This window comes from Sceloporus occidentalis, unplaced genomic scaffold, assembly GCF_023333645.1.
Source record: "Sceloporus occidentalis isolate IW3139 unplaced genomic scaffold, rSceOcc1.0.p SCAF_360, whole genome shotgun sequence".
NCBI classification, from domain to species: Eukaryota; Metazoa; Chordata; class Lepidosauria; order Squamata; family Phrynosomatidae; genus Sceloporus; species Sceloporus occidentalis.
The window spans coordinates 97,456-114,404 of record NW_028317340.1 but is presented as its reverse complement, the minus strand read 5'-3'; the positions used below and the strand labels follow the sequence as shown (position 1 = coordinate 114,404).

Below are 16,949 nucleotides of genomic sequence, written 5' to 3'. Positions count from 1 at the left end.
CACCAGCTATTTTCCACATCGTTATGCATCTAGTTGCTTGTTATATACTGTATTTTCTTGATTATAAGACAAGGTTTTTTTCAGAGCAAATGCTCGTCTTATATTCGAGGCCATCTTATAATCAGACCTCATATAGAGGTCTGACTATAAGACTAAGATCCAGATCCCCTGCAGCGCACCTGGATCCTCCTCTCTGGTAAACTCCACTGATGCCGACACTTCCTCTGGGGGCTTCTACGACGGAGCACCGGCGTGATCTTCCGGTGCTCCATCATAAAAGTGCGGAGATTGTCTGCGCACTTCTGCCAGGGCTGCTATAACTGAGCATCGGAAGGTCACGCTGGTGCTCGATCATAGAAGCCCGGGCGGAACTAACGGGCAGCAGAGGTTGTCTATGTGCATTGCGCAGACATCCACCGGTTGACCACACTAGACACCAAGAAGTCTGAAGTACGAGGAACGAGTCTGGGGAAGCATTGATAAGCCGGGGGGGGGGGGGGGCGCAGAGTGGCATATGGAGGGATATAAGGTATTCCTGTAGGCAGAGTGGCATATAGAGGTGTATAAGGCATATCTGGGGGCAAAGTAGCAAGCCGTGGATCAGATGTGCATAACAGGGGAGCAGGTTGGCAAATAAAAACATCCATTTTTTTTTTTTTATTATATATGAAAAATAGTTCACATGTGAATTAATATTTACTAGTAAAACATTTTTCCTATAGGGTAGTCTTATATTCTGGCTTTTTCTTTTTTCCTAAATAAATATACAAATTTTGGGGGGGTTGTCTTATAATCAAGGTCGTCTTATAATTGAGCAAATATGGCAGTTACTGGCAGTCAAATCCATCAGTAGCTCGGCCATCTCTCCCATTGATTGCAATGGGAGCACTTCCCTGACACTGATTGGCAGCTTCAAACAGCCAATCAGAGACAAGAATAGTCAGACTATGGAGGAGGAGGGCTGCTGCAGTCCAGTAAACCGTGAATATCTGCTACAATGAAAACTTAAAACTAGTTTTTGGTTTCTTTTGTTATTACCGTTATTTTTTTACTTGATTATCACACTTTAGCACATCACTGTCAGGCATTACATTTACTTATATAGTGCCAGCAGATTTCGTAGAGCTGAATCTCATAGGGCTTCCTTCGAACAGGAAATAACCCAGATAGAAAATCTATTATTTATTAAAAGCTAATTTTTTACTTAAAATACCTTAACTGTTATAAAGATAAAGTAAACGTTTGTTAATATGGAAACCATCACCCAAAGCACCACAAATAAGCCCAAAATACTACAGACCCCTCATCAGCTTGAATCATCTTCTTTCTGCCACTCATGTTTAAATCACAAGCTCTAGAGGGCAGTGCTGGGTAATTTATATGTTCCCCTCCCTAATCATTAAGCACGTAATTAATGCGGATAATATTTACATGTTACAGCCAGGGCGATGCCACACATAATAAGCAAACAGAAATGGGGACCCCACCTGCTTAACACGTATAATAGAACTACGAGGGCTACTGAATTAAAACGAATTTACCGCTTTAAGAATTTTAACACTCAAACATCCAGTTAAACATACTACTTATAAAAGACCTTGAGAAGAATACGGGCGGGAAAAAGTCTGGACTCTCATGGTTGTATAGGAATAAAGCGCATGGAGGGGGGTAACGAAGCAGTTACGTGACGTTCCTCCGTCACTGTTCTTAGAAGCGGCCTCCCGTTAGCACACTATTGGTTTCGTTTCTGCTTTAAGATACCGGAAGCATTGCGGCCGCTGTGTGACTCCGAATGAGGGGCGGGGCTTGAGTGTTTCTTACGAGGAAGTTCGATAAGCATTAAATCAGAAGACGATGTGGATCTACGTTCAGGTAAGTGGATGGGTGTACGTATAGCGGGCTGGGGTACCACGGCACGGCACGGCACGGCACGGCACGGCACGGCACGGCACGGCACTCAATTTACGGTAGTACATGGCTACTGGGTCGCAAATGGTTAAGTGTGTTTCTTACATGTGACGTCACGAAACAGGGAAAGCCTCATGTCACATGTTTACGTAGAATCAGCACCGCTGTCTTGAGTGGTCTTCTTAAGGAGTTTAGTGATAATGTTTCTGTCAGTCAATGCTACTGAGTGGTTCTTTAACCCAGTGATGGCTGGGTAATTATACCCCCCCACCCGACTTCTGTTAAGGTGGAGCACCTGTCATTTTTTCTATTAGATAAAAACACCGTACTTTTTTTTTGTCATTAAATAATACTTTCAGCTATATAATAGCCATTTGTATGTGTTGTAGCCCAATCTACTAGACAAGGGAACACACGGTAGCTCTGTGCAAAAGCACTGGCCTCAATCATTGTCACAGCTTGATGGGCCAAGCCAGGGGACATCAGAGGATCAACCTAGCCAGCCCATGATCCCCACCACAGGAGGGAGGGGTGTTTGATGGGACATAGGCCAAAGATTGGGACTGCCCAACAAAACTGATTTCAGTGAAACTCAATAATTTTCCATCCTTCGTTCTTCGACGTCATCTAAATGTTTGCAAAACTGTCTGGCTCCTCGTTCCATAATGAAGTGCAACAGACTAGGATTGCAACAACTAATCAATCAAATCAGTAATGAAAATTGTTGTCAAGGTTTTTCATTATTTATTAGTTGAATGATCGATTTACTGTATTTGCTCAAATGTAAGACGAGGTTTTTTCAGAGCAAATTAATCTGAAAAATTCCCCTTCGTCTTATATTTGAGGTTGTTTTATAAACCAACCTCAGATAGAGATCTGGCGATAAGACAAAGATCCAGATCCCCTGCAGCCTCTAAGTGCTGGCACTTCTATGACATGCCGCCATAGAATCTGCCAGAGAGGAGGATCCCCCGCAGTGCTGCAAGGGACCTGGATCCTCCTCTCTGGCACTTGGTGGATGTCTGCGCAATGTGTACAAACAACCTCAGCCGCTGCCTGGCACTTCTGCCGAGGTTGTCTACGTGCATCGCGCAGGCGTTCACTGGCTGCCCCCACTAGGCACCAGGGAGTCTGAAGCACAGGGGACAAGTCTGGGGATGCATTGGTAGGTCAGAGGAGGGGGCATATAGGGGGTAAAAGGCATATCTAGGGGCAGATGTGCATAACTGGGGTGCAGGTTGGCAAATAAAAACAAAATGCATTTTTCATAGTTTTTATTAAATATGGAAAAAATAGTTTACATGTGAATTAATATTTACTAGTAAAACTTTTTTAGGTATTAAAACCTAGTTTGAGAAATATTGTGTTTGGGTTCTTGTACTTTTATTATTATGTCAGTAAAATAAGGCGAGAAATAGTTAGAGAAATGCCATTGTGAAAAGAGATAACTGCTGTTTCATCCAGTTTGTTCATTAAATTATTTTAAATAAATGAAAAATGCACATATTTTTTGTCCGATTTAGTCGAAAAAATTTATCGATTATGAAAATAATCTTTAGTTGCAGCCCTACAGCAGACGACAAGTGAATTTTTGGTAAAACAGGAAGAAATGTATTCGTGAAGAGAACAAGCCGGTTACATAGCAGTAAAATGCAAGCTCTAAACATCAACATTTTCTTTTGTTCCTTACTTTAAAAGGCTCGAGCCTTATTTGCGCAACTGGGTGGTTTTCGAGCATCCTGGGGCTAGTTACGTAGTTCTGTTAAAGAACGTTTGGGCTTGTACATGTTTGCAATGAACCTCCTTATCGCTTTTCGGTATGGTCTCATTAGTCTGTACTGCCTAGGCATGGAATCTAGAACATTCTGCTATCTGCTGAAGAGGCCACCTGTTTAGAAGTGAAGTTTAACCCTATGTCTCTAACACAGAGAAGCGGTTTTCATTTATTTTTTGTTTCATTTTGGTTTTAAAGTCAATTGATACGATGCATGGTGTATTTTAACTCAGTTTTTACAAAAACGCCATCCTGATACGCATTACTGACGTTATCAGTTAGAATTTTTTCTGATTAACCCTCTCTATTATTTTTTTTTTTTAGTGTTTGTGAAAGAAGTGAAAGATGGCTACAAAAGAAGTTCAGAGAACTATTCCAGATCTGGTAATTAAAACTTCCCAACAATAATAATAATGTCAGGAGTGAAAAAATATAAAATACACACATTATTATTATTAATTACATAGCACCATCAGATTCTGCAGCGCTGTACAAAGGGTAGACAGGACATAACAGTTAGTATATAACATAACAATTTGAAACAACGGGCGAGGAGGGCCCTGCTCAAAAGAGCTTACAATCTGGAGAATGTGTTGCATGAGTGATAGTGTTAAAACACAGAATAACTCCACAGATGCCCCTGTAGAAGTTGAGGTTGATGTTTCGAAATGAAAGTAGGATTTAAAGTTCCGTTTCCCATGGCCAGTTAATATAGAAAAACTTAGATTATGTACAGCACTTCTCCCTTTAAAAGTTGCCTAATATATATACATAGATTCTCTTGAAACATACATTTATGGAGTATAAATCCCCCAAGCTCAGCAGTACATATTACTAGAAGAGGGAAAAATTAACAATTTTATATCTGTAACTTGCATTCTACGTACATCCTTGGCCAGAATTCTGTGGATGGATTTGTCTACCCTTACGATATGTATATATTTAAAATGAAGCCATTTTTATTTTGTACTGTGAAGCTTACTTGTGCATGTATGGATTATGTTTCATATAGCCTACTCCCTATGTGAAGACCATTTTTGGAGGACTGGAAGCAGAACAGACGGTGACAATTCATGGCATTGTTGCCTCTGATGCAGACAGGTAACTGTAGATAAGTGATCATGTTAAGAAATCATAACATAACTAGTATTCAGAGCATTCAGAATTATCTGAAGCGGCAGCTTAATAATAGATGTTGTTATTCTCCAATCAATAGTACATTTTTACAGCTGGAAGTTTTGGTAAGACAATATTTTCTCCTGATCTTCGAGCCAGGCAAAAGCTCTGGTTATCCATATTTGATGGGATATTAATGTTGTTCCCATTAGAATGAATAATAGCCTAAGTCAGGTTACTGTCAGTGCAAATTTCCCTTTTTTGTGTTGCAGTGATGACTATTTTACAGACTTAACTGTTTAATACATTATAAATGCACCATTTTTGTCATCTGATTTTCTGTAAAATTCATAGGTTGGCAATTTTGTGATTTGGGAAATATACCAAATTTTTTTCGGCCATTGAAAGTACACTCCAGCCATCATATGCACTTTAAAGCATTTGAAAATTGTCACCTCTTATTTTTTACCATTTTTGCATACAAATGCATGAGAGGGTCACCAGCAATACATTTGCTACATTTGTCTTGGATGAGGTACAGTGAAGGAAAAACTTATTTGATCCCCTGCTGATTTTGTATGTTTGCCCACTGACAAAGAGCTGATCAGCATACCTGGGAACTTCTGGGCTCCGGCTACCCGGAGCCTTCGCTTAAGGGACACAGCCAGGACTGCCCACTGACGTCAGCGGGCGGTCCCGTGATGTTGGTGGGCGTTCCCCCTGACGTAGGTGTAAGGTCCCGCTGACGTCAGTGGGAGTCTTTTATACAGGTAACGAGTCGAGATTAGGAGCACTCTCTTCAAGGGAGTGCTTCTAATCTCAGGTTGTTACCTGTATAAAAGACACCTGTCCACAAAAGCAATCAATCACTCAGATTCCAAACGCTCCACCATGGCCAAGACCAAAGAGCTGTCCAAGGATGTCAGGGACAAGATTGTAGACCTACACAAGGCTGGAATGGGCTATCGCTATTTCTGGTCTAGGGCAGGCAGTGCATTTTAACCCTTTTTACCACCAGAACCAAGTCACGTGCACGCTTAGAGTAGGGTGTGTTTGTGACACCCGCAATGTCCCCCTCCTCAAGAAAGCAGATGTACAGGCCAATGAACATCTGAATGATGCAGAGGGAGAACTGGGTGAAAGTGTTGTGATCAGATGAGACCAAAATTGAGGTATTTGGCATCAACTCAACTTGCTGTGTTTAGAGGAGGAGGAATGATGCCTATGACCCCAAGAACACCATCCCCACCATCAAACATGGAGGTGGAAACATTATGCTTTGGGGTGTTTTTCTGCATCAGAGGGATGATAGTTGGTGCCACGTACTGTCAAATCTTGGGTGAGAACCTTCAGGGCATTGAAAATGGGTTGTGGGTGGGTATTCTAGAATGACATTGACTCAAAACACACGGCCAACAAAGGAGTGGCTCAAAAGAAGCACATTAAGGTCTCCGAACCTTAATCCCATAGATAATCTGTGGAGGGAGCTGAAGGTTTGAGTTGCCAAACGTCAGCCTCGAAACCTTAATGACTTGGAGAGGATCTGCAAAGAGGAGTGGGACAAAATCCCTCCTGAGATGTGTGCAAACCTGGTAGCCAGCAACAAGAAACATCTGACCTCTGTCATTGCCAACAAGGGTTTTGCCACCAAGTACAAAGTCATGTTTTGCAAAGGGGTCAAATACTTATTTCACTGAGTAAAATGCTGTTCTTTAATATTGTTTCAGGTTCCAGATAGACTTTCAGTGTGGAAGCAGCGTGCAACCCCGGGCTGATATAGCTTTTCATTTCAATCCTCGGTTCAAAGGTTCTGGGTTCATTGTCTGCAACACATTGGAGGATGAAAAGTGGGGTTGGGAAGAAAGAACGTACCAAATGCCATTTACTAAAGGGAAGCCTTTTGAAGTTACGTTTTTACTTCTACCGCATAAATTCCAGGTTAGTATTTGATCAGACTATGCTCAGGTTTCCCTTCACTGCTGGACAAGTAGTCAGGACCACTGTTCTCCAGATCCTCCAGCAAGGTATGCCTGTTGTAGCGGATATTGATGACATAAAAGGTTTTTTTGTTCTGAAATACTGACTCATTACAGCCAAGACTTTTTGTACTGGTATTGCTATTTTAGTTACTTGACTTGATAAATTATGCTTATCAAAATATGGCACTTCAGTGCTCTGAAAGAGACTTCTGAAAGTGTCAATATCTTGTTGGCTTTTGTGTGTTTAAACTAGTCTTGAATTCATCTTCTGAGATATTGATACCTGATTTATGATGCTCTATGCAGGTTTCTTCAAATGGGAAACATCTGCTTTCTTACAAGCACAGAGTTAACTTTCGAAGAATTGATACCCTTGGTATATATGGGAAAGTTAAAATCAAACCCGTTGATTTTACGCATAAAAAAGTAAGTCTCTATAATGAATTAATAAGCAAATTTTGGTGTTACTTAGGAGTAATTGGTAAGGTATTAAAGGAACAGTCATGTCAATATTATTGACGAGGCTATTCCTTTATTAGAGAGCTGTTATGTTCCCCCAGTCTCTCTATGCTTTGGAAAACGCTGTTAGCATGGGCCGAACCTGCAGGGTGGCTACAGGGAAGAATTCATCAGAAGCATACAAGTGTGGATGCGCATTGTTGCATGGGCATTCACAGTACACCTAGCACTGTTGTTTTTCTGGGTGTTCCATACGTGCTGGGTTTTAAGGTGGAGAACATTCTTTCCATTGGAAAGAAGTGATTTAAGAAATTGTAATCCTTTTATGAAAAAGATAGGTGTAATTTGCTGCAAGTTACTGGCTTGCTAAACTCATTCCTTTGCTTTTTTAGAAAACACTGGATTCATAGGACAGGTGTGTCTAACTCCAGATCAGAATGAAGAAATTGATTAAAGCGTTTGTTCCATTTGCATTCCCCAAGGACTGAGGCTTGACACCAAGTGAACATAGTCAGTTTCAAATAACCACTAAGAGCAGTCCTAAAGTGTTCTAAGTAGTAATACTGCAGGATTGTAGGCTTACAAGAGCAGAACCCTCTTCACTTCTATTACATATCCTTCTTCTTTTCCATTTTAGCCTACGCAGGGCTCCCAGCTTGTCCATTTTTCTATGCCCTCCATGAGTGACAATCAGGTAAACGACAGTAAATAAATGTATAAGATTTTAAATTTACTAATTGTTATGATGCTGATGAAACTTTTTTTTTTTTCTTCTTCAAAGGTTGATTCAATGGCGAAGCATATCTTTGTAAGTATTATTGTAAGTCCTCTGTCTACCCATACTATTTGCAACTACCGTACAAACAGCACCGGTCTTCCCTTACTCTGTAAATCGATCACAGATACATAATTAAATACGTAGAATGCAACTTTTTAATGGTGTTGCACCTGAACAGGCTAAAGTAGCATGCTTTAGTCTGCTATGTCATCTTATTATAGAAGACTACATCCTAAAATCGAGCATTCCCAGAGATCTAAAAGTTTTATATTCAGCAGTGTACCAGAACCTTACATGTATACACACATTCTTTCTCCTGCTATATCTCTCAGGTGCCACCAGCCCTTGGTTAACCCCTGGCACTGCAAAATCATGCATGGACACACACTCACGATAATGACATACGCTGGCATCCCCATACTAACACATAATGATAAAGCGATATGCTGGCATCCACGTACTAATACTAACATAAACTTACACACTCTTAACATACAGTAACAGAGACACACACTAACACCTTACAGTAATATACATATGCTAACTCCATATGCTTATGCACAACTCCATACGCTGACGGACGCGCTCACGCTAGTGCCATAGGGTATCGTTTGTGTGTGTGTATGTATGTATATATATATATATATATACCGTATTTGCTCGATTATAAGACAAGGTTTTTTCCCGAGCAAATGCTCTGAAAAATACCCCTCGTCTTATAATCGAGGTCGTCTTCTAATCAGACCTCATTCTGCTGGGGCCAGGCTGCTTACCCGGCTTTGGTCGCGAGCAGCGTCTCTGCTACTAGAAGCAGGAGAACAGGAAGCTAACACAGTCCTCACATAATCTACCTCCCCCTCCTTCCTCTGGGGGTGGGGCCAGAGAAGTTGCTCGCACAGCCGGGCCCCTGCAGAAGTCTGCGAGTGAGAGATCTGCAGTTCAGGTAAGGGGGTGGGGGAGGATTTTTGTGATGTATGTGTGATTAATGGAATGAATGAGTATTTAAATGTTTGTGAATGAGTGTGTGTGTGATAGCATGGATGTGTAAGGGTGGTGGTGGTGGTAGCATGGCATAGGGAGGCTGTAATCCCACTACTATCATCCCCAGGTTCCAGCATGTACTGGCTGCCTTGGCTTGATAGGAGTGTGATTGCTGTTAGCAGTTATATATATATATATATCTCCAGAAATGCATTTTAACCCCCTGTATGCCACTCAGCCCCATGATATGCCTTTTAACCCCCTATATGCCAGAGTGGCATATAGGGGTATAAGGCATATCATGGGGCAGAGGGGCATATAGGGGGTTAAAAGGCATATCATGGGGCACAGTGGCATATAGGAGGGTATAAGACATTTCTGGAGGCAGAGTGGCATATAGAGGGTTAAAAAGAACATCATGGGGCAGAGTGGCAAATAGGGGGGTATAAGGCATGCCTGGGGGCAGATGTGCATAACTGGGGGGGCCAGGTTGGCAAATAAAAGGAAATAAAAAATATATTTTTTTCAATCATAGCTTTTATTAAATATGAAAATTAGTTTACATGAATTAACATTTGCTGGTAAAACTTTTTTCCTATAGGGTCATCTTATATTCAGGCTTTTTGTTTTTTTCCTAAATTAATATTTTGATTTTGAGGGGTCGTCTTATAATCGAGCAAATACGGTATATATATATATATATATATATATATATATATATACCGTATTTGCTCGATTATAAGACGACCCTGATTATAAGACGACCCCCCAAAATCTGAATATTAACTTAGGAAAAAAAGAAAAAGCCTGAATATAAGACGACCCCAAAGGAAAAAAGTTTTACCAGTAAATGTTAATTCATGTAAACTATTTTTTTTAATAAAAGCTATGATTGAGAAAAAGATTTTTTTTGTTTTTATTTCTTGTATTTTCCAACCTGTCCCCCAGTTACGCACATCTGCCCCCAGGCTTGCCACTCCAATATGGCACTGTGGCCCATGATATGCCTTTTAACCCTCTATATGCCACTGTGCCCCATGGTATGCCTTTTGACCCCCTATGTGCCACTCTGCCTCCAGAAATGCCTTATACCCCTATATCCCATTCTGGCATTTAGGGGGTTAAAATGCATATTATGGGGCAGAGTGGCATATAGGGAGGTATAAGGCATTTCAGGAGGCAGAGTGGCATTAAGGGAGTTAAAAGGCATTGTATAGAGCACTCTGCCTCCAGAAATGCCTTATACCACTATATGCCACTCTGCCATTTAGGGGGTTAAAAGGCATATTATGGGGCAGAGTGGCATATAGGGAGGTATAAGGCATTTCAGGAGGCAGAGTGCTCTATTAAATGCCCCCTTAACGCCACTCCAGAAATGCCCTATGCCCCCATTTAACACACACACCCTATACCCCCATTTAACTAACTAACTAACACACACACACACACACACACACTCTCCCCCCCTCTCTTACCGGTGCTTCCAGCCGGGGCAGCGGGTTGACGTCGCCTTCTGCTGCAGCCAGAAGGAGGTGTGGCTAGCAGCGGGGGTTTTTATGCGTCCGTCGCGTATACTTTCCCCGGCTGTCAGAGATCAGAGTTCCCCGCACCGGTGCGGGGAACTCTGATCTCTGACAGTCGGGGAAGGTCTATGCGACGGACGCAGACAACCCCCGCTGCTAGCCACACCTCCTTCCGGCTGCAGCGGATGTTGTCTACGCGGATCGCTTAGACGTCAACCCGCTGCCCCGGCAACACAGCAGGAAGCACCGGTAAGTGTGTGTATGATGGGGGGGGGGGGGGAGTCGGATGAGACAGGAGGATCCAGGTCCCCTGCAGCGGTGCGGGGGATCTGGATCTTAGTCTCCTAATCAGACCTCTATTTGAGGTCTGATTAGAAGACGACCCCGATTAGAAGACGAGGGGTATTTTTCAGAGCATTTGCTCTGAAAAAAACCTCGTCTTATAATCGAGCAAATACGGTATATCACACACACACATATAAATACGCACTCTGACTCTTAACAGTACTGTACATATATACATACTACTCTTGGCCCCTCTTACCTCGTGTTTCCTGTGTGGCCTTGCCTGTAACAACTACAGAGCCTATAAAAGCAACACGATAAAGGAATGGTGAATGTAGTATTTTATCATTTTAACATATATTCTCTTATCTCTTCCCTTCATACTTTCCCTCACTAGACACTGCCGTACACCGCAAGTATTCCTTGTGGGCTTGCACCTGGAAGGACGGTTATCATTAAAGGGGAGATTAACAAGAATGCTAAGGGGTGAGACCTTACTGCGAGTTTTCTTAAACAGTTACTCCTTGAAGCATCAAATTCTGTAACTGATCCTGCTATATTTGACACTTTAAAAAATTAAAGCCTAAACTTATGAGATCGTTCTATCTTGACAAGTTCTGTTTCCTGTGGGTACCTGTCAGGACTCGGGAAAGCAGGTCAGGTAGGAGCCCAGTTGCATGGGATAGCAGGCAAATAGAAAGCACACAAGGCTAGCTATAAATAGGCAACAGTCTATATTGGAGGATGCTGGCAGAACAGGTGAAACTGGGCTGGTTAACAAGTTATTTCAGTATTAGTATTTCCAAAATCTTAGCTAGATATAATCATTTAGTGCCCATGTGTTATACCATTACGTTGATGTGTTTGTATTCAGGTCATTCCCATGCATAATGCTATGACATAAAACCCCAATAGTGAGACTACACCTTTACTCAATAATATCAGAAGCTTTGTGCCTTTATTAAGCTTGTCGGTTAAATACGTGGAGGATTTTGATCATTGATCGCTACTGACATCCCTGGGTTGAGGAATTATGAAGATATCTGACCTGACTTCTGATCCCATCGTTGAAGGTTGTTTGGAGTCATTTAAGTGACTTTGAACATGTATGGGTGTTGGTGCCAGATGGGCTGGTCTGTGTTGTGATGGGACGCCCTGTACTGTGACTGGCTACTCCCGCCAAACGTTGCTTCCTCCTGCCAGGGCACCAGCAATTAACCCCTTCAGCACCAGACAGAACCAGCGTTGTAGAGAGATGTGGGGGCACGGCTGCACTGTCACTGTGGCTAGCGGAAGCTTAGCTACACTGTGTGACTATTGTCCTGAAAAGGATAATAAAGTATCATAGCAGCCCACCCCAAGCATCAGACAACACTCATGTTGAGGTGAATAACAGTTTATTTGGAAACAGGGTATTTAAACAATACAAAATTCTCTGTCAGGTCCTCCTTTGCACTCGGCTCGGTATTTGCACTCAGCCCACCTCAGCCCAGTAAGGGATCGCTATTGTAGTCTGTGGGGAGGATGGTGAACACGAGCGTTTTCCTGACTTATGGCTAAAACCTGCTGGGTATCAGATCCAGGTGGAAATACTGACCATAGAGATCTCTGTCCTGTAAGCCCTGACCCGATGGAGAGTAAACCACACGTAAACCCCCTCCCAAAATGCAGTAACCCCAAATCTGTGTCCAAGCTTCACAGTCTTTAGAGTCTCTGAAATGTGGCACTCCGTACCAGGGGGAAGAAGTAGTCCTAATTGACCCCCCTGTACCCACCTCCCCAAAAACAGAACACCTTCCAAGGCCAGGGCCCATAGTCTGTAGGAAAGAGGCTGGCCCTCAGACCCCTCCAGGAGCCCATGGTACGGAGGCTTCCATGACAAGCATTTTTTTTAGTACAAGTTTTTGGGACAAATATACAAGCATAAGGTTTGAAACTGTAACCAACCTAAAGCATAGCAGAATCAAAGTTCCCCTATGTATTTAGAGAAAGCACTCTTATTTTTTATTGGTTTATAACGGACATATAAAACATTTTGATTTTTAACTGAGGCTTTTATTTGTAGATATTGATGTATTTATAATATAAATAATAATCTTAATAATACAGTGTGCCTCTCCATAGTCTGTGTATTAAGCTGTATTTCACTTTGACATGTACCGTATTGGCTCGGATATAGGCCGCCCTCGTATATAGGCCGGACCCTAAAAGTTTGGTGCTTTTTTAAAGAAAAAGTTTTTTTTCTTTAAAAAAGCACCAAAAAAACATGCTGCCACTCTGTCCTCTCCCCCTCCCCAAGATATGCTGCCACTCTGTCCCCCCCCCCCAAGATAGGCTGCCACTCTGTCCTCCCCCCCCCGACTTACCAGAGCAGACTCCCGGGTGTCTTGCGGGGCCGAAGGGGGACATCTATGCAAATCGCGTATACAACTCCCGGTGCCGGCACTCAGCAGAAGTGCCGGCACCGGAAGTTGTATACGCGTATTGCGTAGATGTCTTCCGCCGGCCCCGCAAGACACTCGGGAGTCTGCTCTGGTAAGTCCGGGGGGGGGGGGGGGACGTTCACCGGCGATGCGCTTAGACAACCTCTCGTGCTGGTACTTCCCTCGTGGAAAGTGCCGGCAGGGGAGGCTGTCTGAGTGTATCAGAGAGTAGGATACAGGTCCCCTGCACCGCTGCGGGGGATCTCTATCCTAACCCCGCTGACTGCATGTCCCGGGCGTCGGGCGCTAGACCCCGAATATAGGCCGCACCCCCACTTTAAAGACTTAAAGTGGGGGGGGAAGTGCGGCCTATATTCGGACCAATACGGTAATTATCTTTCAGTGCTAGTTTTTAGGTATTCTGTAGTAATACAAGTTAAAGCTGCATGTTACAATTTTCATGTTTCCTATTTTTTTTTTTCTTCCCACTTAGTTTTAAAATTGATCTTAAGCCTAGTGGCTCCAAAGATATTGCTTTGCATCTTAATCCACGTATGAAGGCAAAAGTGTTTGTGATAAACACTTATCTGTATGAGAGCTGGGGAGTAGAAGAAAAGAAGCTCAGTGAGTTCCCTTTCCACCCAGAAATGTACTTTGAGGTAAGAGGAAAGCTGTTCTCAGAAGTCTTCCCACTCATCTTTGTTCTCCTTCATCCTATATAAAACATTTCTAAGAGATATAGGGGCTCAGCGATCAGCCCTGTTCTGAATGCAACCTGGGAATCTGAACGTATATGCCTTTTATGCTTTTTAGGGTGGTGTTTTTTTTCTCCTCCTGTTCTATGTATTAATTGATATATTAAGAGCACCTTCTTCCACCATTGTTGTGGACTGCTTAGGGATTATGGGACGGTACCAGTTATACCTACTTCTATACCTTTACTGTCTATAGCAGCGATGGCAAACCTATAGCACACATGCCACAACGGGCATGCAAAGCCTTCAGTTGTGGCACACGGCCAGGTTGCCGACCTACAAGGCCTGCCTTTGGGGTGTATGGCAGGAAAAAGTTTTCAGCAACAGCTCTGTGCCTTTCTGTTTCCTCCGCTCCATGCCGTCTCAGTGCTGCCCTGACTGCAGCGGTGGGAGCGTGAGGCCTCTATCTTGGTCGCAGTGCCGCCATTTCATGCTGGGCACCTCAATATGACGTCATATTCCGGAGCTCAGCAGTGAAGCAGTGTGCGCTCCCACCGCAGGACTTCAGCAGGGTAAGTGAACTGCAAAGGAAGGGTGGGGATGGATAGTGAGAAGGGGGATACTAAAAATATTGAAATAAAGAGTGAGTGACTGAGAGAATGAATAATTGTGTGAATGAGTGCAAGAATGAATAAAGTAATGTGTGGATGAATTGCTTGAATGATTTAAGAAAATGCATTCGTTAATATGTGTAAATTATTTGTGTGAAGGGGGGAGATTAATGATTGTGTGAATGAGAGTAAATGAGTGAGTGACTCAATTTATTTTTGTTATACACTGATATCATTTCAGTGCAAATGCTAATGTTATTTAATAAAATCCTTTTCGCGAATAGATCTCCACCTTGTTCATTAGTCTCTGACAACTTGAAAAAAGATACCTTAGCTCGTATTTCTGCAGAGTGATACTATATAAAAGGATTTGACCTACAGAACTGACATTTCCAGATAAGAACCTTTTGCACAATCTAGTCTGCCCATTTTTCCTGATGTAAAGATTTAGGCCTTCATCAGCCTTTAGCCTCATCATAGATTCATGTGATGCCTATCTCATGTATGTTTAAATTCCATCACTTCTTGTGTCATTTAATCCCATAGTCACTCTCTTCTCCCATTAGAAAGCTTTGTTGAGCAATTGCTTTATGAATTAATAGACGTTATTATGGCAAACTCTAGCATTCATAAAATTAGTATACACAAGGACAGTTGGTTCAGATAGTGATAATCCATTACATTATATTACTCAGTGCTTTAATGTCCAACCTTTTAATTTATGTTTGGGTTTTCAACCTTCCTGTGTTTATTTTTTTCTAGATTATCGTATTTTGTGAGGCTCATCAGTATAAGATTGCTGTAAATGGAGTACATCAGCTGGAGTATAACCACAGGTTCAAAGACTTGAGTAAAATCAAAGAGATCTCCGTTGATGGGGATATTCACCTCTATGATCTGCGCTTTTGGTAGAGCCTCAAATCTTGTCCTTATCAGGAACGAGCCAGGACAGATACTGCATCTTATAATTATAATCAATTCGGCAAATGTCTTCCAACGCTAATAAAACTATTAGTTTTATATTACTAGGATGTGATTTTATTTTAACAGAATACTGTTCTTTGGTGAAGGTGAATCCTTAAAGCTGGATATCCATTTCATAAAAACAAAATGTGAAAGATGTAAATTCACTTCCAATTGTTATAAATACTTTCTGCATGTGTATATGGTTCAGTTTAATCGAATCCACAAAACAATGTAATTCTTGATTAGTAAGTATTTTGGTTTGGAAGGATTCATTGTTGGTCTTTTCATTCCAGTGCCCCTATGAAATATCCCAGCCAGTATTATGTGTATTATGTACATATAGAAACAGCCTAGGGGTGTCCTGATTTGTTATAATCCTGTAAATATTGTGAAAATTTTGAAGGCTATGTTATGCTTTGTGTGGGTTACTGGAGTACATATTCTTTCTACACGTTTAATTCAATAAAACTATTAACATACAAAAAACAAAGAATTCTTTATTATTATTTTAGTTTTTAATAATGAGTGGTGATCCTAAATTAATGATATAGATAAGGGTTATACATTCATGGAACTCCGACATTTTTGGTTAATTCTCAAAAGTGGGAGTGTGCAGGAAATATCCCTGATATCGCTATGCATTATCAAAAACAGAACCAAAAGAGCTTCTCATAGAAACATAGAATTTGATGGCAGATAAGAACCATTCAGCCCACCTAGTCTGCCTCCAAGGATCAAGGCAACAAGAGGCATAGGTTATATGGGGAATTGGCATAATACATACTTAATAAGATCACTGTGAACTTCACTGATGGTTTAGCCTATAAATGAACCAAATACTGCTTTGGTCCATCTTAAGGTGTTTTGTGATCAAATCCAGGCTGATCCTCAAGCCTCGTAATTACCAAATAACACACTTAAATAATTTGGAAACAATTCATAATTTTCTGTTCCAAATAGCTCAGGTTTCTCCAATATTTGCTTGTATCTATATGAGTTGATCTGGGTCCAATCGAAACAAGCCTCGGAGTCCATATGTCGGGTGTATGCAGGCCCGGACTGGGACAAAAAATAGGCCCATTTTTATTTATTTATTGTTAAAGCCCACCCTTCATGTACCATCTTTGCATTTCCCAAATCACTTAAACATTCATGATAGACACAGACACTTACTCACTCATTCACACATTTATTCATTCATTCTCGTACGTATTCACACGACCCCATCTACCCCTCCCCTTCTTATCTGCTCCTTCTCACTATGTTCCCCCTTATCACTATGTACCCCCTTCCCCACTTCTCAATATGTACCCCCTCTCACTATCTATCCCCTCTCCCACTATCTAACCCCTCTCTCCCCTCTGCCCCTTCTCACTTAACCCCCTTCTCTCACCCTACTTACCTTGTTGCCGGAGTAAGCAGTAACTGCGACCGGGCCCGCCACTCTAGGG

General features: G+C 41.9%; 1 pseudogene; it reads left to right on the top strand.

Annotated features, from left to right (window-relative positions):
• Positions 1–1,854: 1,854 nt before the first annotated feature.
• LOC149273781 (galectin-8-like) lies at positions 1,855–15,444 on the top strand (annotated as a pseudogene).
• Positions 15,445–16,949: the final 1,505 nt, after the last annotated feature.